Source organism: Medicago sativa, chromosome 3 (genome assembly GCF_051527215.1).
Source record: "Medicago sativa cultivar Bolivia chromosome 3, Bolivia_mono, whole genome shotgun sequence".
Lineage (NCBI taxonomy): Eukaryota > Viridiplantae > Streptophyta > Magnoliopsida > Fabales > Fabaceae > Medicago > Medicago sativa.
This window is the reverse complement of record NC_140751.1, coordinates 67,133,617-67,155,257: the sequence shown is the minus strand read 5'-3', so window position 1 is coordinate 67,155,257 and position 21,641 is coordinate 67,133,617. Positions and strand designations below refer to the sequence as shown.

At 34.2% G+C, this 21,641-nt stretch overlaps 1 protein-coding gene and 1 long non-coding RNA gene across 4 annotated transcripts in view; both read right to left on the bottom strand.

Annotated features, from left to right (window-relative positions):
- Positions 1-21,641, bottom strand: part of LOC146939361 (uncharacterized) — a 74,427-nt gene that overhangs the window by 21,485 nt on the left and 31,301 nt on the right. The gene's annotated exons all lie outside the window — the stretch shown is intronic.
- LOC146939363 (uncharacterized) lies at positions 18,199-20,185 on the bottom strand. Its single transcript, XR_015033441.1, has 2 exons — positions 19,658-20,185; positions 18,199-18,448 (listed from the first exon to the last, which is right to left on the bottom strand). It is a non-coding gene; the product is annotated as an uncharacterized LOC146939363 (long non-coding RNA).

The following is a 21,641-nucleotide window of genomic DNA, read 5'->3' as shown; positions in this document are numbered from 1 at the left end:
GGAAAGAAAAAAAATTATGGCCCCCCCGTTTTTTTTTTTTAACCAAATGATTTACTCTATTTTTCTTTTCTATAAAAAAATTAAATAAAAATTCATTGATTTCAATCAAAGCATAAGACGAACTCAAGATTGAGAGAAAAGTATATGTATACCGGCTAACAATCATCTTTACACCAAAACTACCAAAACAGAACAAACAAGACAAAATAGAAAAGAGAAAAAGAAAAAAAAAAAAACTACTGCGACAACTAGTCCCACAAAGACTAAGAAGAAGGATCAGTTGCAAAATCACAGACCAACTATCAAATTTCAAAACCAAAGTATGAATTCTTGAAACCTAAAAAAAAGAACCAAACCATAACATCAAAGCTCTGCATATGTACCGAACATCAACCCCAAAACGAAATTTGTCACCAAAAGAGACCAATACCCAATGATACATAGCAGCAAAACGAACTAGATCAGAAAATTCAATCAACCCAAAAACCCACAACAACCAAAAGTTATCCCCAAACTACACTTCTAATGAACATTATAGAAAGAAGAAAAAAAAAACATATAAGCAAAATTAAAATAAAATGTACTTACTTTAATTTTCTTTTATATGCAACTAAACTCGTAAATTTTAAATTCATCACTAAAGCTTCACTTGGCATCAAAATATGGAAGTAAGAATAATCTCACCAAATACTCAATGGCACACACGGATGGACAACTATTTCATGACATCTCCACATAGCACCCAACAAGCACCATAGGCACATAACACATCATAGAAGGAAAACAACCACAGAACTTTTTTTTTTTTTTAATGGTGAAAACTACCAGACAATTGACAAGGATGCACACAATCACAATAGACACATGACTGACACATAACCCACAAGGATTAATTGGACAGACCTGCTCTGATACCACTATTGTGACACCCTAAATCCCAAAAATAATTATTACTATTATTTAATTAAAAATAGAATTTGATTCGCAGCAGAAAGTGTCAAATAAAAACTTTTCTCATAGTTTAAGAATTCTTCCACAAGATTTAGGATATCACATTGATTCATAACAAACATAATTCAGATTTCACTTCATTGAAAATTATAATAAAATTAACATCAAATCTATTGCTTTCGAAAATATTTTCTTTTACATCATAGACAATGGTTTTCTTGTACAAAACTAAATAAGTAAACATATCCCTTTTCCCGTGTCACTATCAGAGCGGTGTTTTTCCCCAAGATAACAGACGACAAAAGACAAGTCTTCATGAAATGCATGTACTTGACTCCAAGACTCATAACCTATAGAACTACGGTTTCGCAACCGCAGGGCCAAGCCAGCAAACACAAACAACGAAGGGGTGAGTTTCGAGAACATGTAATAGTATAAAATAAATGAGAAGAACACGTAAGAAATCAAGTCAAAGCTATATCACATCACAAACGTAATATTCAAAACCTTGAACAATATATTATATCTACTCAATACACATTAGTAAAAAAAAAATATCATTACAACATAAGAACCAAAATCTTTACAAACACATTGTCACCATTCAATTCGAAAATAGGCACAACACATATAGTCACCAATAATCATCTTCATAACAAATCATCAACAGATAATTACCTTCATCGTTTCACACAATTACACTTATTCACCAAATACAAATCACAATCAATTTTCATGCACATGGACTCAATCCTAAGACCTATATGAATGTGGTACCACACCTACTCATCGTTTTGCCAGAGTTATATTACTGGACTTTTCTCAACATGGGATCCAGAGATATGTTACTGGACTTTTCTCAACATAGTTGCCAGAGATATGTTACTGAACTTTTCTCCCACATATGCAAGACTTATGCTCTAGACTCTATATGAACGCAAACAATTAAATTCCGCAAGTATTACACAGATACACTTAATCACATAATCCACATATTAATGCAAGACTTCCCCTAAAATGCACGACTCTAAAGCAAGCACACAAATCATCAACAAACTCATCATCATCATAGATAACATCGTCATCAAGAACATACATCGTCATTCACACCACAAATTTTAGTCAACATCATTATTCTCATCATCAAACCATATACCATATTTTCAATCACATACAATCATATTCCAACCAGCATCTCAATTTCAATAGTCATCATATACATGTGGCAAAGAAAAACTCTAATGCAATCAAGTATACAATACATAACATCACGTTTATATCAATCATTGAATAATTGTGGCAAATCAAGCATGAACACATACACAAGATTTATCATTGACATCAAATACCACATATTCACATAATTTAAATCAAAGCAACAACTTAATAATGTTTCTAAATCATCTTTTAACCTCACACTTCCAAATTTGCACATTAATTTAATCATTCTCTCCAAGGGCTACAACCGTCGCGGTGAGCCCCGAATGAACTTTGGGAAATACGACTTTCCCGTTCATCTCAATTAATTTACACTCATGATCTCGAACTCTTCTCTCTCACCCCATACCTGGATTGAAGCTTTAACATTATATAAGAGAGGATAGAGAACTGAAAGACACCAACGAATCTGAACAACTGATTGAATACGTGTTTCCTCTTCTCAATTACCAATCGGTGAAGATAAATATTCTCGTGAAGAAGATGAAAATATAGGATTGATTTCTCAATTCAGTGACGGCAGTTCAAACAAAATCGCAACCGAGAGACAACACTAGTTTTATAACTAACACAACATCACAACTTTTATTTGGTAGTGGTGTGTACGGCGCCTACTTCTTTCTCAATTAGGTTAAAGTGAATACAGCATGGATATAAATCTAGGCATGTGGGCTTTCTACCTTCTAAGCTATCTCAGATGATTTTTAACACACATTGGTATATTAAGTCAATACATGGACATTTAAACAATAGCAATTAGCCTTCCGTGTCAAACATAACTATCTATTTATTAATTTAAATTTTTTTTTAAAGATGTCAAGCATAAATATTTCACTAATAAAATATTATTTTTAAAATAATTGCAATCTATAAATAACCCATAAAATCAAAGGCATAGGAAGATATCTCACCATAACAAATTTACATATAAGAGATGATAATCGAAATATTGCTAAGGCACCAAGATAATTATTTATATAATAAATAATTAGAATTTAGATAAATTATGCGCACACTTATCATTAATCCCCACAATGTCACAATAATAATCAAGCCACATTTAAACATAAAATCACATAAACTAATACCCATAGATTTATAGAGCAAACAGATGTATAAATATATGGAAACTATATTTTGGAAAATTTGGGGTGTTACAACTCTACCCCCCTTAAAAGAATTTCGTCCTCGAAATTCAGAGCTCACGAGAAAAATTGATTTAATTTTGACCTAACTATCTTAAACTATATAACATTTGAATCACTAACTTACCTTAAACTTTATCACAGCACAACCAAATAGTTTCATTAACAATTGTAAACTATAGAAGTTACTCTCTATTTATTAAGTGACACACATGTAAATATACGTAATCACATAAACATTTACAAGAGGAATACATTTCTTAAAACTAATAATCGCATAGCATTTGGAAAGGAGAGTCAATAATATTTAACAAAGAATATGAATAAAGGTTCTCTCTCTGATCGAAGGGAAGTAATTTCTATCCAACTTATATCAAATCAACTATGGAAAAATAAATAAAAAATATATCTGACCAACTTTCCATCACCACAATATAACCTCCAAAAAATGCATCACAACCTCAAACACCACAAACACAACTACACATAAAACAACACAAACATGAAACTCTCAAAAGAAAACTACAACAGAAAAAAATAATCAATCGGATGCAAGCCAAAACACTGAAATCACAAGGTAGAGACTACCACACCATAACCTCAAATAGAAGCAAGACACATAGAAGGAGAAGAAAAATAAATGTCATACACACAATATTTCTAGTAAAAATTTATACCAGTTCCTTTAGGCTCTTCTTAGAAGAACAAAACCATTTGCAACTAATACCTCTATGAAATGTACTTAATTAATTTAGTTGAATGACATAAATTTTAACATTCATAATTAAACTATCAATTTAATTCACGTCCTCGTATCTTAATTTGAAGTACAAAGCAAGTTCAATGCACATTTAAAATAAATTTGAAACCTAGAGTTTTTTTTTTTTTTTTAACAATAAGAGGAAGGAGGAAAGAAAAAAAATTATGGCCCCCCCGTTTTTTTTTTTTTTAACCAAATGATTTACTCTATTTTTCTTTTCTATAAAAAAATTAAATAAAAATTCATTGATTTCAATCAAAGCATAAGACGAACTCAAGATTGAGAGAAAAGTATATGTATACCGGCTAACAATCATCTTTACACCAAAACTACCAAAACAGAACAAACAAGACAAAATAGAAAAGAGAAAAAGAAAAAAAAAAAACTACTGCGACAACTAGTCCCACAAAGACTAAGAAGAAGGATCAGTTGCAAAATCACAGACCAACTATCAAATTTCAAAACCAAAGTATGAATTCTTGAAACCTAAAAAAAAGAACCAAACCATAACATCAAAGCTCTGCATATGTACCGAACATCAACCCCAAAACGAAATTTGTCACCAAAAGAGACCAATACCCAATGATACATAGCAGCAAAACGAACTAGATCAGAAAATTCAATCAACCCAAAAACCCACAACAACCAAAAGTTATCCCCAAACTACACTTCTAATGAACATTATAGAAAGAAGAAAAAAAAAACATATAAGCAAAATTAAAATAAAATGTACTTACTTTAATTTTCTTTTATATGCAACTAAACTCGTAAATTTTAAATTCATCACTAAAGCTTCACTTGGCATCAAAATATGGAAGTAAGAATAATCTCACCAAATACTCAATGGCACACACGGATGGACAACTATTTCATGACATCTCCACATAGCACCCAACAAGCACCATAGGCACATAACACATCATAGAAGGAAAACAACCACAGAACTTTTTTTTTTTTTTTAATGGTGAAAACTACCAGACAATTGACAAGGATGCACACAATCACAATAGACACATGACTGACACATAACCCACAAGGATTAATTGGACAGACCTGCTCTGATACCACTATTGTGACACCCTAAATCCCAAAAATAATTATTACTATTATTTAATTAAAAATAGAATTTGATTCGCAGCAGAAAGTGTCAAATAAAAACTTTTCTCATAGTTTAAGAATTCTTCCACAAGATTTAGGATATCACATTGATTCATAACAAACATAATTCAGATTTCACTTCATTGAAAATTATAATAAAATTAACATCAAATCTATTGCTTTCGAAAATATTTTCTTTTACATCATAGACAATGATTTTCTTGTACAAAACTAAATAAGTAAACATATCCCTTTTCCCGTGTCACTATCAGAGCGGTGTTTTTCCCCAAGATAACAGACGACAAAAGACAAGTCTTCATGAAATGCATGTACTTGACTCCAAGACTCATAACCTATAGAACTACGGTTTCGCAACCGCAGGGCCAAGCCAGCAAACACAAACAACGAAGGGGTGAGTTTCGAGAACATGTAATAGTATAAAATAAATGAGAAGAACACGTAAGAAATCAAGTCAAAGCTATATCACATCACAAACGTAATATTCAAAACCTTGAACAATATATTATATCTACTCAATACACATTAGTAAAAAAAAAATATCATTACAACATAAGAACCAAAATCTTTACAAACACATTGTCACCATTCAATTCGAAAATAGGCACAACACATATAGTCACCAATAATCATCTTCATAACAAATCATCAACAGATAATTACCTTCATCGTTTCACACAATTACACTTATTCACCAAATACAAATCACAATCAATTTTCATGCACATGGACTCAATCCTAAGACCTATATGAATGTGGTACCACACCTACTCATCGTTTTGCCAGAGTTATATTACTGGACTTTTCTCAACATGGGATCCAGAGATATGTTACTGGACTTTTCTCAACATAGTTGCCAGAGATATGTTACTGAACTTTTCTCCCACATATGCAAAGACTTATGCTCTAGACTCTATATGAACGCAAGCAATTAAATTCCGCAAGTATTACACAGATACACTTAATCACATAATCCACATATTAATGCAAGACTTCCCCTAAAATGCACGACTCTAAAGCAAGCACACAAATCATCAACAAACACATCATCATCATAGATAACATCGTCATCAAGAACATACATCGTCATTCACACCACAAATTTTAGTCAACATCATTCTTCTCATCATCAAACCATATACCATATTTTCAATCACATACAATCATATTCCAACCAGCATCTCAATTTCAATAGTCATCATATACATGTGGCAAAGAAAAACTCTAATGCAATCAAGTATACAATACATAACATCACGTTTATATCAATCATTGAATAATTGTGGCAAATCAAGCATGAACACATACACAAGATTTATCATTGACATCAAATACCACATATTCACATAATTTAAATCAAAGCAACAACTTAATAATGTTTCTAAATCATCTTTTAACCTCACACTTCCAAATTTGCACATTAATTTAATCATTCTCTCCAAGGGCTACAACCGTCGCGGTGAGCCCCGAATGAACTTTGGGAAATACGACTTTCCCGTTCATCTCAATTAATTTACACTCATGATCTCGAACTCTTCTCTCTCACCCCATACCTGGATTGAAGCTTTAACATTATATAAGAGAGGATAGAGAACTGAAAGACACCAACGAATCTGAACAACTGATTGAATACGTGTTTCCTCTTCTCAATTACCAATCGGTGAAGATAAATATTCTCGTGAAGAAGATGAAAATATAGGATTGATTTCTCAATTCAGTGACGGCAGTTCAAACAAAATCGCAACCGAGAGACAACACTAGTTTTATAACTAACACAACATCACAACTTTTATTTGGTAGTGGTGTGTACGGCGCCTACTTCTTTCTCAATTAGGTTAAAGTGAATACAGCATGGATATAAATCTAGGCATGTGGGCTTTCTACCTTCTAAGCTATCTCAGATGATTTTTAACACACATTGGTATATTAAGTCAATACATGGACATTTAAACAATAGCAATTAGCCTTCCGTGTCAAACATAACTATCTATTTATTAATTTAATTTTTTTTTTAAAGATGTCAAGCATAAATATTTCACTAATAAAATATTATTTTTAAAATAATTGCAATCTAAAAATAACCCATAAAATCAAAGGCATAGGAAGATATCTCACCATAACAAATTTACATATAAGAGATGATAATCGAAATATTGCTAAGGCACCAAGATAATTATTTATATAATAAATAATTAGAATTTAAATAAATTATGCGCACACTTATCATTAATCCCCACAATGTCACAATAATAATCAAGCCACATTTAAACATAAAATCACATAAACTAATACCCATAGATTTATAGAGCAAACAGATGTATAAATATATGGAAACTATATTTTGGAAAATTTGGGGTGTTACAACTCTACCCCCCTTAAAAGAATTTCGTCCTCGAAATTCAGAGCTCACGAGAAAAATTGATTTAATTTTGACCTAACTATCTTAAACTATATAACATTTGAATCACTAACTGTAATATCCCGCCTGTCAGTATCAGTATATTACCCGTTGACTGTGTCAGATGAATTAATTCATGAAAAGTAAGTTATTGGAAATATTTTATGAGGTGTCAGCTTATTACGGATAAAATATCAGTGACGTATTAAATACGCCTAGGGCAAGGGCATTTCCGTAATTTCATGGAAAAGGAATATTTATATGTTTTGTGTTGGAAAATATCTCACTTTCCTTATCTCTTTCTCTCTCTTAAATGTTGAGAAACAATTTCTCTCCTCCATCTCTCTTCTCTCACGCCTCTTTTTCTCCTCCTCTCTATCAAACCATCTCAAATCTTCTTCTTCTCTAGCAAGATTTCATGCTTTGATTTCTTATGTTGTCTAAAGTTTGAGAAGCTTGGGATTTGTTGTTGTCTCTACTCACCCTCTTTTCCTCTTCACCAATCTTTCATGAAATTTTATCCTTTCTTGGTAAGCTTCCCAAACTGGTTTCCTTGTGATCATTTAAGCTTGAGGAAGTATATATTATGTTTGATTTCTTCTATTTCTCCTCTTGATGAAGTGTATAAAAGTTAGGGTTTGGCTTATGGTAATATGGGAGAGTAATCAAGCTAGGTTTTCTTCAAGATCAATCAAGGCCATAATGTTATGAGTTGCAAGGAAAGATGACAAGAATGTATGGTTTGAGCAAAGGAAGCAAGAGGAACAAAACTAGGGTTTTGGCTTGATTGGGCTTAGAAGCTTGGGTTAGCAATTTTTCCATCTTAAAGCTCATAAAGAGATGTTCAAGGGAAGCTAGGTTTTTGATGCAGAGAAAAGTTGGAATTGGAGCTTAAGCTGGGGTTGTTGCTTAATCAATTAGGTGAGTTCCATAGATAGATTTCCCACCCTTTGGGATTATGTTTATGCCATGTATGATTAATGTGAACAATATGAAATTCTAGGGTTCAAGTATATGTTTAGTTACCCCATTTGTATGCCATGCTTGCTTGACTTGTGAATACTTGCTGAGTTCATGTGTTACAGGTTTCTAATGATCCTAAGGGTCATATAACACTTAGAGACACTTGGTTTGAGGTTTTTGGGTCAAAAATACCATTTTTAAGTGTTCTGGACTGTCCTAACTCGCCACGGCGAGCTATTACTCGCCACGGCGAGCTAGACCTGCGAATGGGGGGTCCTGCTCGCCCCCAACTCGCCACGGCGAGTAACCACTCGCCTCCCCAGTGAAATCACTCGCCTAGGCGAGTAAGACAGTGAGAATCTCATTGTTTTGCTCGCTTTAGGCAGGCATGGGGCTTGGCGATGCGGTTTTCTCCGTGGTGTCTTTTTACGAACGTAAACCCCTCAAACCAAGGTCCTAAATGATGATCAAAGAAAGCATGATTCTTATGATATGAGGCAAGTATTAAGCATGTTAGTAAGGCATGGCATACGATAGAAACAAGTTATGAACCGGGTAGCAAGTATCCTTTAAGCAAGGGAAAACTAGAGCCTCGACATAGTTGTTGAGAACTAGCTAGTTAGCAAGAATTCCTAGATGTTAAGATGCGAAGTTTATTATCTTCGCCCATGAACAAGAATAAGATAACATGTATGTTAAGGTGTGGTTTGATTAGTTAATCACTCCACCATGATTAAGAATGTGCAAGCATGAACAAGTATGAGTTACCGCTAATCGGATCGATCAAGGATCCGAGGTAAATATGTATGCATGATTAGGTTTAACCTAAATGAATGACAAGACCATGATTTATGTTATGTAGGTGCCATGTCTCTTGCAATCCATGAAGGTATGGATTCAAGGGGTTCTCATGATGGGAACGGGGAAGGCTCCGTAAGGGGATCACATGGTACTGAGTAATTAAGATGTAGGTGGCATGTCTCTTGCAATCCATGAAGGTATGGATTCAAGGGGTTCTCATTATGAGAACGATTTAAGCCGTAAGGGACCCGCATGTCACTGAGGGAGTCCGATGTACGTACATCGGTCATGTATGGGATTGTACTCGGGGTTACTCCACCCAGGACTATCCGTAAAATGAATCAAGATATAATTGTTTGTTCAACGCTAACCTAATGAATGAACTTAGATACGTTTATGCATGATATGAATACGATTATGTTCCTTATGATTATGTTATGGCATGTAATATGATTCATGCAAGACCATGTTAAGGACAAGAGCATTAGATGCTATATGACAAGTTTAAGGCATTGAATAGAGCAATATAAGAATGTTATACCGATGACGATCTTAGGATTCCCCTAATCGTCCGGTTTAGAATCGTGCCATGATTATGTTATGTTTAGGCCTTGATACATAGAGTGTATTCTTGGCAATGCGGTTTTAGACTCCCCCTCGACCGCCATGACACGTATAGGAAGTGAAGCCTATAACAAGTAAGATGAATTATGACGGCCCTAGTATGCACAACCGTCTAAGTATGCAAGTCCCCACACACGTATAATCAACCGTTAGGTTGTAATGTAGACACGTGGTGACCGTAGGTTTCCCCTTGAGGTTGCCTATAGCCTAGGATTTAGGGGAACTCACTGAGACATTATGTCTCATCCCAATCCTATTTTGTTTCAGATATCAGGTGGATTAGCAAGCCAGTAGCCGAATGGATGATGCGACAAGTGTTCGTTCGTACTTGCAGCTGGATGGAGTGGATTTTAAAGGATGCTTTTATGATGTTTTAGAAAAGTTAAGTTGTATTATCATTGTACGAACGCCCTTGTTGTCCTTTATATTCATTCGAAGTTTTATTGTTGTAAATTTTTAATGTATCCAGTACTAAATTAACGCACTTGTTAGGCTTTCTAGATACGTCTAGTATGGGTGTTACATTTGGTATCAGAGCAGGTCGATTCAGACCGTGCCTTGGGTCATTAAATTACAACTAAGGTAGTGGGACCATTGGGTTCCGGGTAAATGTTCTAGTTGTTGTTGTTAGTTGAGCCTGATCAACTCAAATTAGCATTCAACGATTAGAATGGATGCCTGAGAGCTGAATAGGACCCAGGAGGAACGAAGTATGGGATGAAGTAGTTGATCGTGCCAAAAGGTGGCCGGTGAACTAATCAAGTGGAAGGGTGAATCCTCCGGGAATCTAAGGCATGTTAAGAAGGGATGTTCCGACAATGTCGGGTAAGATGATAGTAATACTCCATGTACCCGAAAGAGAAGAAGTTGGATTTATGTATCTAACCATGACCGGAAGTTTCGGTAAGAGTTGTTGTTGGAACGGGTTTATGATATTTTGAAATGTCAGTACAAGGCTACAAGGTAGTAAGAGGTCAACATATGTTGACGGAGACAGCAGGATCTCAAGAATAGCACTATGTAAATGAAGTTAAGGACATGAAGGTTTGTCAAGTTGCGTAATTGGCAACGTAAAGAAGTAAGCTATTCGTAGTGGAGGAAATTAAGGATTCAAGAGAAAGTTTTATGTAATTAGGATTAAGGCATTGATTTCCGACGTGCCAAGAATTGTATCGAAAGGGTTGATGTTGCCATGCAAATGTTATAGAATGTTTTACGATGCTAGGAATGAATGATATGCATTGGTTACTTGAGAAAAAAAAATAATATAGTGGGAGAAACTCATCCATAGCGAACTTGGAACGAAATTTTCCGTTTTTATGAAAATTACCCGTTCGTTCCAAAGGTTTGCAATGACTATTGGTGAGATGTCCTCACAATAATCTTTTATGACATCAAGTAACGAATGCATATCATCTCCTAAGATTTTCAAGGAAAAAGGCATAGGCAACGATCAACGAAATCGATATGGTTTAGGGTAGCTTTGGAAGTTAATGTGTCAAGAGTCAAGAAAGAGCTTAGATCAAGAGATTGGAAGTTCCGGTATTGATACGGAAGTCATAGATGTGAAGGTATGAAGAAAGAAGTTAAAGCGGTGCAAGTTATGGAAAACACAAGGTTCTCAGAATTATGACGTATCTCTCGAATCTATGTTTTGCTTAATTGGCTTGCTAAGGCTCGATATGATGTTGAAATATAAAGTTTAAATAATTTTAGAAAGATTTGTGCCTATGGGTGATTGAAGTTGACATTTGAAAAATTCATAGGAAATTTTCTAGGAACCGGGTTGCTACGACACTTGTAGAGCGGGCTAGACTCATTAGAGTCTAGGTTTGGTGACACGTATGTGTTATCAACTCGTTCTATGATTCCCGAAGCAATGGCTGGGGCCTAAACTCGATATATATTTATAAAGTAGAAAATCATCAACGGCAATGACCCATGCGCTATTTTATGAAGTTTTCTTTAAGGAAAAATTAACGAGCAAGCAATGATATGGTTCAGCAAAATATAGTATGCGAGAATGCGAAGGTACAAGGATTAGATGTTCAAGAAAGATATGTTCAAGTGCAAGATGAGTTTGTCAAAGAATTCGAGTTCACTCGGAAATAAGTTCAAGTATGATATGTATGATAAATGCAACCAGCTAGAACGTAAGGATTACCCCCAAGTCATGTATTATGAGTATAAGATAAGTTATCGCGAGTTTTGAATTTACAAGGCAAGTGTAAGGTGGTGATGTTGGTTGCAACATGGAAGTTCTCAAGAAGTAAGTAATCAAGTGATAAGCATGAATTGAAGTCTCAATTGCTTTAATGGATTATAGTATTTGTTTAAGCCAACCGGAGGGAATCAGAGTAGCGCCATGAAAGTTAATCGGTAATCATGAAATATGGAAAACTTGTAAGATTCAGAAAGTTTAACTTGCGACTCAAGTAAAGAATCAAGTTTAGTGTTCCGAAGAAGAGGAACAATGTTAATGTCAAGAGATTCAAGGATTTCCTACGGATATGTAAGCAAGTTATCATGAGAGAGAAGCAACTTTTAAGTGATGTGCAATGAGATTCATACTCTTGTATGAACTACTTGTTGAGTGAAAATGATACTTGTCAAGACATTTCAAGCCATGATTTTATAACTTTTAAAGCTAAGATTGGTATTTAGGAACTTGGGAACGATACTTATTTTTAACTCATGAAATTTTACATTTTCAAAACTGATAAGATACGTCGTAAGTAATCTCACTTAAGACGTACAAACTTCAGGACCAACTTGTTGTTGACAAGTTAGGAGCAAGTTGTTAAATCTTTTTCAAAATACAGAAACTCGTTCGGTGGTTCTGTGGTACCATTACAAATTCAGTTTTGGAAACGATGAAATCTTTTAGTCATGTATGTATTCGTTCCAAGAACCCGAATACCAAATTTAAGAAAAAATTTCTTCAAGAAAGATGCTTGAACACGTATCGTTATCAATTAACAAGAGACGACACTTGAAAGTATACACATGTTATGGAAACGACAAAGTTCGTATGAAGCCAATATCCTACAAGATACACGGAAATGTGTTAAGAATGTTGATGTGTGTATAAGTAAATTTGCTAGAAGTTTCAAGAGCATGTGAACCACAACGTGGGTTATTAGATTGTCTGATAAAGTGACAATTTGATTTCACTCCTTTATGTCAAGCTATATGCGTAATGTATGTAAGAGGTATAGTTCGCAAAGTGCGGTAAGAAAGATCATATATGCATGAAAAGATGTTTTATGTTGTAAGTAAGCACTGCAGGGCAAACCTGGTTTCCGATAGAATTCCAGTTAAAAGGCAAATCCTGAGTGTTCATGTTTATGATAAGATACTTCAACGAATGTTTTATGTTAAGTGGGTAAGACGAAACCCAAGCAATGATGAACTTCTTGGATGTGTATGAATATGAAAGGTATGGCTCAGACCATAGATGGTGAGTTTTAGTCATGATGATTGGTAGTCGGTCTCTAAATTTCGAGGACGAAATTTTTTTTAAGGGGGGTAGAATGTAATATCCCGCCTGTCAGTATCAGTATATTACCCGTTGACTGTGTCAGATGAATTAATTCATGAAAAGTAAGTTATTGGAAATATTTTATGAGGTGTCAGCTTATTACGGATAAAATATCAGTGACGTATTAAATACGCCTAGGGCAAGGGCATTTCCGTAATTTCATGGAAAAGGAATATTTATATGTTTTGTGTTGGAAAATATCTCACTTTCCTTATCTCTTTCTCTCTCTTAAATGTTGAGAAACAATTTCTCTCCTCCATCTCTCTTCTCTCACGCCTCTTTTTCTCCTCCTCTCTATCAAACCATCTCAAATCTTCTTCTTCTCTAGCAAGATTTCATGCTTTGATTTCTTATGTTGTCTAAAGTTTGAGAAGCTTGGGATTTGTTGTTGTCTCTACTCACCCTCTTTTCCTCTTCACCAATCTTTCATGAAATTTTATCCTTTCTTGGTAAGCTTCCCAAACTGGTTTCCTTGTGATCATTTAAGCTTGAGGAAGTATATATTATGTTTGATTTCTTCTATTTCTCCTCTTGATGAAGTGTATAAAAGTTAGGGTTTGGCTTATGGTAATATGGGAGAGTAATCAAGCTAGGTTTTCTTCAAGATCAATCAAGGCCATAATGTTATGAGTTGCAAGGAAAGATGACAAGAATGTATGGTTTGAGCAAAGGAAGCAAGAGGAACAAAACTAGGGTTTTGGCTTGATTGGGCTTAGAAGCTTGGGTTAGCAATTTTTCCATCTTAAAGCTCATAAAGAGATGTTCAAGGGAAGCTAGGTTTTTGATGCAGAGAAAAGTTGGAATTGGAGCTTAAGCTGGGGCTGTTGCTTAATCAATTAGGTGAGTTCCATAGATAGATTTCCCACCCTTTGGGATTATGTTTATGCCATGTATGATTAATGTGAACAATATGAAATTCTAGGGTTCAAGTATATGTTTAGTTACCCCATTTGTATGCCATGCTTGCTTGACTTGTGAATACTTGCTGAGTTCATGTGTTACAGGTTTCTAATGATCCTAAGGGTCATATAACACTTAGAGACACTTGGTTTGAGGTTTTTGGGTCAAAAATACCATTTTTAAGTGTTCTGGACTGTCCTAACTCGCCACGGCGAGCTATTACTCGCCACGGCGAGCTAGACCTGCGAATGGGGGGTCCTGCTCGCCCCCAACTCGCCACGGCGAGTAACCACTCGCCTCCCCAGTGAAATCACTCGCATAGGCGAGTAAGACAGTGAGAATCTCATTGTTTTGCTCGCTTTAGGCAGGCATGGGGCTTGGCGATGCGGTTTTCTCCGTGGTGTCTTTTTACGAACGTAAACCCCTCAAACCAAGGTCCTAAATGATGATCAAAGAAAGCATGATTCTTATGATATGAGGCAAGTATTAAGCATGTTAGTAAGGCATGGCATACGATAGAAACAAGTTATGAACCGGGTAGCAAGTATCCTTTAAGCAAGGGAAAACTAGAGCCTCGACATAGTTGTTGAGAACTAGCTAGTTAGCAAGAATTCCTAGATGTTAAGATGCGAAGTTTATTATCTTCGCCCATGAACAAGAATAAGATAACATGTATGTTAAGGTGTGGTTTGATTAGTTAATCACTCCACCATGATTAAGAATGTGCAAGCATGAACAAGTATGAGTTACCGCTAATCGGATCGATCAAGGATCCGAGGTAAATATGTATGCATGATTAGGTTTAACCTAAATGAATGACAAGACCATGATTTATGTTATGTAGGTGCCATGTCTCTTGCAATCCATGAAGGTATGGATTCAAGGGGTTCTCATGATGGGAACGGGGAAGGCTCCGTAAGGGGATCACATGGTACTGAGTAATTAAGATGTAGGTGGCATGTCTCTTGCAATCCATGAAGGTATGGATTCAAGGGGTTCTCATTATGAGAACGATTTAAGCCGTAAGGGACCCGCATGTCACTGAGGGAGTCCGATGTACGTACATCGGTCATGTATGGGATTGTACTCGGGGTTACTCCACCCGGGACTATCCGTAAAATGAATCAAGATATAATTGTTTGTTCAACGCTAACCTAATGAATGAACTTAGATACGTTTATGCATGATATGAATACGATTATGTTCCTTATGATTATGTTATGGCATGTAATATGATTCATGCAAGACCATGTTAAGGACAAGAGCATTAGATGCTATATGACAAGTTTAAGGCATTGAATAGAGCAATATAAGAATGTTATACCGATGACGATCTTAGGATTCCCCTAATCGTCCGGTTTAGAATCGTGCCATGATTATGTTATGTTTAGGCCTTGATACATAGAGTGTATTCTTGGCAATGCGGTTTTAGACTCCCCCTCGACCGCCATGACACGTATAGGAAGTGAAGCCTATAACAAGTAAGATGAATTATGACGGCCCTAGTATGCACAACCGTCTAAGTATGCAAGTCCCCACACACGTATAATCAACCGTCAGGTTGTAATGTAGACACGTGGTGACCGTAGGTTTCCCCTTGAGGTTGCCTATAGCCTAGGATTTAGGGGAACTCACTGAGACATTATGTCTCATCCCAATCCTATTTTGTTTCAGATATCAGGTGGATTAGCAAGCCAGTAGCCGAATGGATGATGCGACAAGTGTTCGTTCGTACTTGCAGCTGGATGGAGTGGATTTTAAAGGATGCTTTTATGATGTTTTAGAAAAGTTAAGTTGTATTATCATTGTACGAACGCCCTTGTTGTCCTTTATATTCATTCGAAGTTTTATTGTTGTAAATTTTTAATGTATCCAGTACTAAATTAACGCACTTGTTAGACTTTCTAGATACGTCTAGTATGGGTGTTACACTAACTTACCTTAAACTTTATCACAGCACAACCAAATAGTTTCATTAACAATTGTAAACTATAGAAGTTACTCTCTATTTATTAAGTGACACACATGTAAATATACGTAATCACATAAACATTTACAAGAGGAATACATTTCTTAAAACTAATAATCGCATAGCATTTGGAAAGGAGAGTCAATAATATTTAACAAAGAATATGAATAAAGGTTCTCTCTCTGATCGAAGGGAAGTAATTTCTATCCAACTTATATCAAATCAACTATGGAAAAATAAATAAAAAATATATCTGACCAACTTTCCATCACCACAATATAACCTCCAAAAAATGCATCACAACCTCAAACACCACAAACACAACTACACATAAAACAACACAAACATGAAACTCTCAAAAGAAAACTACAACAGAAAAAAATAATCAATCGGATGCAAGCCAAAACACTGAAATCACAAGGTAGAGACTACCACACCATAACCTCAAATAGAAGCAAGACACATAGAAGGAGAAGAAAAATAAATGTCATACACACAATATTTCTAGTAAAAATTTATACCAGTTCCTTTAGGCTCTTCTTAGAAGAACAAAACCATTTGCAACTAATACCTCTATGAAATGTACTTAATTAATTTAGTTGAATGACATAAATTTTAACATTCATAATTAAACTATCAATTTAATTCACGTCCTCGTATCTTAATTTGAAGTACAAAGCAAGTTCAATGCACATTTAAAATAAATTTGAAACCTAGAGTTTTTTTTTTTTTTAACAATAAGAGGAAGGAGGAAAGAAAAAAAATTATGGCCCCCCCGTTTTTTTTTTTTTTAACCAAATGATTTACTCTATTTTTCTTTTCTATAAAAAAATTAAATAAAAATTCATTGATTTCAATCAAAGCATAAGACGAACTCAAGATTGAGAGAAAAGTATATGTATACCGGCTAACAATCATCTTTACACCAAAACTACCAAAACAGAACAAACAAGACAAAATAGAAAAGAGAAAAAGAAAAAAAAAAAACTACTGCGACAACTAGTCCCACAAAGACTAAGAAGAAGGATCAGTTGCAAAATCACAGACCAACTATCAAATTTCAAAACCAAAGTATGAATTCTTGAAACCTAAAAAAAAGAACCAAACCATAACATCAAAGCTCTGCATATGTACCGAACATCAACCCCAAAACGAAATTTGTCACCAAAAGAGACCAATACCCAATGATACATAGCAGCAAAACGAACTAGATCAGAAAATTCAATCAACCCAAAAACCCACAACAACCAAAAGTTATCCCCAAACTACACTTCTAATGAACATTATAGAAAGAAGAAAAAAAAACATATAAGCAAAATTAAAATAAAATGTACTTACTTTAATTTTCTTTTATATGCAACTAAACTCGTAAATTTTAAATTCATCACTAAAGCTTCACTTGGCATCAAAATATGGAAGTAAGAATAATCTCACCAAATACTCAATGGCACACACGGATGGACAACTATTTCATGACATCTCCACATAGCACCCAACAAGCACCATAGGCACATAACACATCATAGAAGGAAAACAACCACAGAACTTTTTTTTTTTTTTTTTAATGGTGAAAACTACCAGACAATTGACAAGGATGCACACAATCACAACAGACACATGACTGACACATAACCCACAAGGATTAATTGGACAGACCTGCTCTGATACCACTATTGTGACACCCTAAATCCCAAAAATAATTATTACTATTATTTAATTAAAAATAGAATTTGATTCGCAGCAGAAAGTGTCAAATAAAAACTTTTCTCATAGTTTAAGAATTCTTCCACAAGATTTAGGATATCACATTGATTCATAACAAACATAATTCAGATTTCACTTCATTGAAAATTATAATAAAATTAACATCAAATCTATTGCTTTCGAAAATATTTTCTTTTACATCATAGACAATGGTTTTCTTGTACAAAACTAAATAAGTAAACATATCCCTTTTCCCGTGTCACTATCAGAGCGGTGCTTTTCCCCAAGATAACAGACGACAAAAGACAAGTCTTCATGAAATGCATGTACTTGACTCCAAGACTCATAACCTATAGAACTACGGTTTCGCAACCGCAGGGCCAAGCCAGCAAACACAAACAACGAAGGGGTGAGTTTCGAGAACATGTAATAGTATAAAATAAATGAGAAGAACACGTAAGAAATCAAGTCAAAGCTATATCACATCACAAACGTAATATTCAAAACCTTGAACAATATATTATATCTACTCAATACACATTAGTAAAAAAAAAATATCATTACAACATAAGAACCAAAATCTTTACAAACACATTGTCACCATTCAATTCGAAAATAGGCACAACACATATAGTCACCAATAATCATCTTCATAACAAATCATCAACAGATAATTACCTTCATCGTTTCACACAATTACACTTATTCACCAAATACAAATCACAATCAATTTTCATGCACATGGACTCAATCCTAAGACCTATATGAATGTGGTACCACACCTACTCATCGTTTTGCCAGAGTTATATTACTGGACTTTTCTCAACATGGGATCCAGAGATATGTTACTGGACTTTTCTCAACATAGTTGCCAGAGATATGTTACTGAACTTTTCTCCCACATATGCAAGACTTATGCTCTAGACTCTATATGAACGCAAACAATTAAATTCCGCAAGTATTACACAGATACACTTAATCACATAATCCACATATTAATGCAAGACTTCCCCTAAAATGCACGACTCTAAAGCAAGCACACAAATCATCAACAAACTCATCATCATCATAGATAACATCGTCATCAAGAACATACATCGTCATTCACACCACAAATTTTAGTCAACATCAGTATTCTCATCATCAAACCATATACCATATTTTCAATCACATACAATCATATTCCAACCAGCATCTCAATTTCAATAGTCATCATATACATGTGGCAAAGAAAAACTCTAATGCAATCAAGTATACAATACATAACATCACGTTTATATCAATCATTGAATAATTGTGGCAAATCAAGCATGAACACATACACAAGATTTATCATTGACATCAAATACCACATATTCACATAATTTAAATCAAAGCAACAACTTAATAATGTTTCTAAATCATCTTTTAACCTCACACTTCCAAATTTGCACATTAATTTAATCATTCTCTCCAAGGGCTACAACCGTCGCGGTGAGCCCCGAATGAACTTTGGGAAATACGACTTTCCCGTTCATCTCAATTAATTTACACTCATGATCTCGAACTCTTCTCTCTCACCCCATACCTGGATTGAAGCTTTAACATTATATAAGAGAGGATAGAGAACTGAAAGACACCAACGAATCTGAACAACTGATTGAATACGTGTTTCCTCTTCTCAATTACCAATCGGTGAAGATAAATATTCTCGTGAAGAAGATGAAAATATAGGATTGATTTCTCAATTCAGTGACGGCAGTTCAAACAAAATCGCAACCGAGAGACAACACTAGTTTTATAACTAACACAACATCACAACTTTTATTTGGTAGTGGTGTGTACGGCGCCTACTTCTTTCTCAATTAGGTTAAAGTGAATACAGCATGGATATAAATCTAGGCATGTGGGCTTTCTACCTTCTAAGCTATCTCAGATGATTTTTAACACACATTGGTATATTAAGTCAATACATGGACATTTAAACAATAGCAATTAGCCTTCCGTGTCAAACATAACTATCTATTTATTAATTTAATTTTTTTTTTAAAGATGTCAAGCATAAATATTTCACTAATAAAATATTATTTTTAAAATAATTGCAATCTAAAAATAACCCATAAAATCAAAGGCATAGGAAGATATCTCACCATAACAAATTTACATATAAGAGATGATAATCGAAATATTGCTAAGGCACCAAGATAATTATTTATATAATAAATAATTAGAATTTAAATAAATTATGCGCACACTTATCATTAATCCCCACAATGTCACAATAATAATCAAGCCACATTTAAACATAAAATCACATAAACTAATACCCATAGATTTATAGAGCAAACAGATGTATAAATATATGGAAACTATATTTTGGAAAATTTGGGGTGTTACAACTCTACCCCCCTTAAAAGAATTTCGTCCTCGAAATTCAGAGCTCACGAGAAAAATTGATTTAATTTTGACCTAACTATCTTAAACTATATAACATTTGAATCACTAACTTACCTTAAACTTTATCACAGCACAACCAAATAGTTTCATTAACAATTGTAAACTATAGAAGTTACTCTCTATTTATTAAGTGACACACATGTAAATATACGTAATCACATAAACATTTACAAGAGGAATACATTTCTTAAAACTAATAATCGCATAGCATTTGGAAAGGAGAGTCAATAATATTTAACAAAGAATATGAATAAAGGTTCTCTCTCTGATCGAAGGGAAGTAATTTCTATCCAACTTATATCAAATCAACTATGGAAAAATAAATAAAAAATATATCTGACCAACTTTCCATCACCACAATATAACCTCCAAAAAATGCATCACAACCTCAAACACCACAAACACAACTACACATAAAACAACACAAACATGAAACTCTCAAAAGAAAACTACAACAGAAAAAAATAATCAATCGGATGCAAGCCAAAACACTGAAATCACAAGGTAGAGACTACCACACCATAACCTCAAATAGAAGCAAGACACATAGAAGGAGAAGAAAAATAAATGTCATACACACAATATTTCTAGTAAAAATTTATACCAGTTCCTTTAGGCTCTTCTTAGAAGAACAAAACCATTTGCAACTAATACCTCTATGAAATGTACTTAATTAATTTAGTTGAATGACATAAATTTTAACATTCATAATTAAACTATCAATTTAATTCACGTCCTCGTATCTTAATTTGAAGTACAAAGCAAGTTCAATGCACATTTAAAATAAATTTGAAACCTAGAGTTTTTTTTTTTTTTAACAATAAGAGGAAGGAGGAAAGAAAAAAAATTATGGCCCCCCCGTTTTTTTTTTTTAACCAAATGATTTACTCTATTTTTCTTTTCTATAAAAAAATTAAATAAAAATTCATTGATTTCAATCAAAGCATAAGACGAACTCAAGATTGAGAGAAAAGTATATGTATACCGGCTAACAATCATCTTTACACCAAAACTACCAAAACAGAACAAACAAGACAAAATAGAAAAGAGAAAAAGAAAAAAAAAAAAACTACTGCGACAACTAGTCCCACAAAGACTAAGAAGAAGGATCAGTT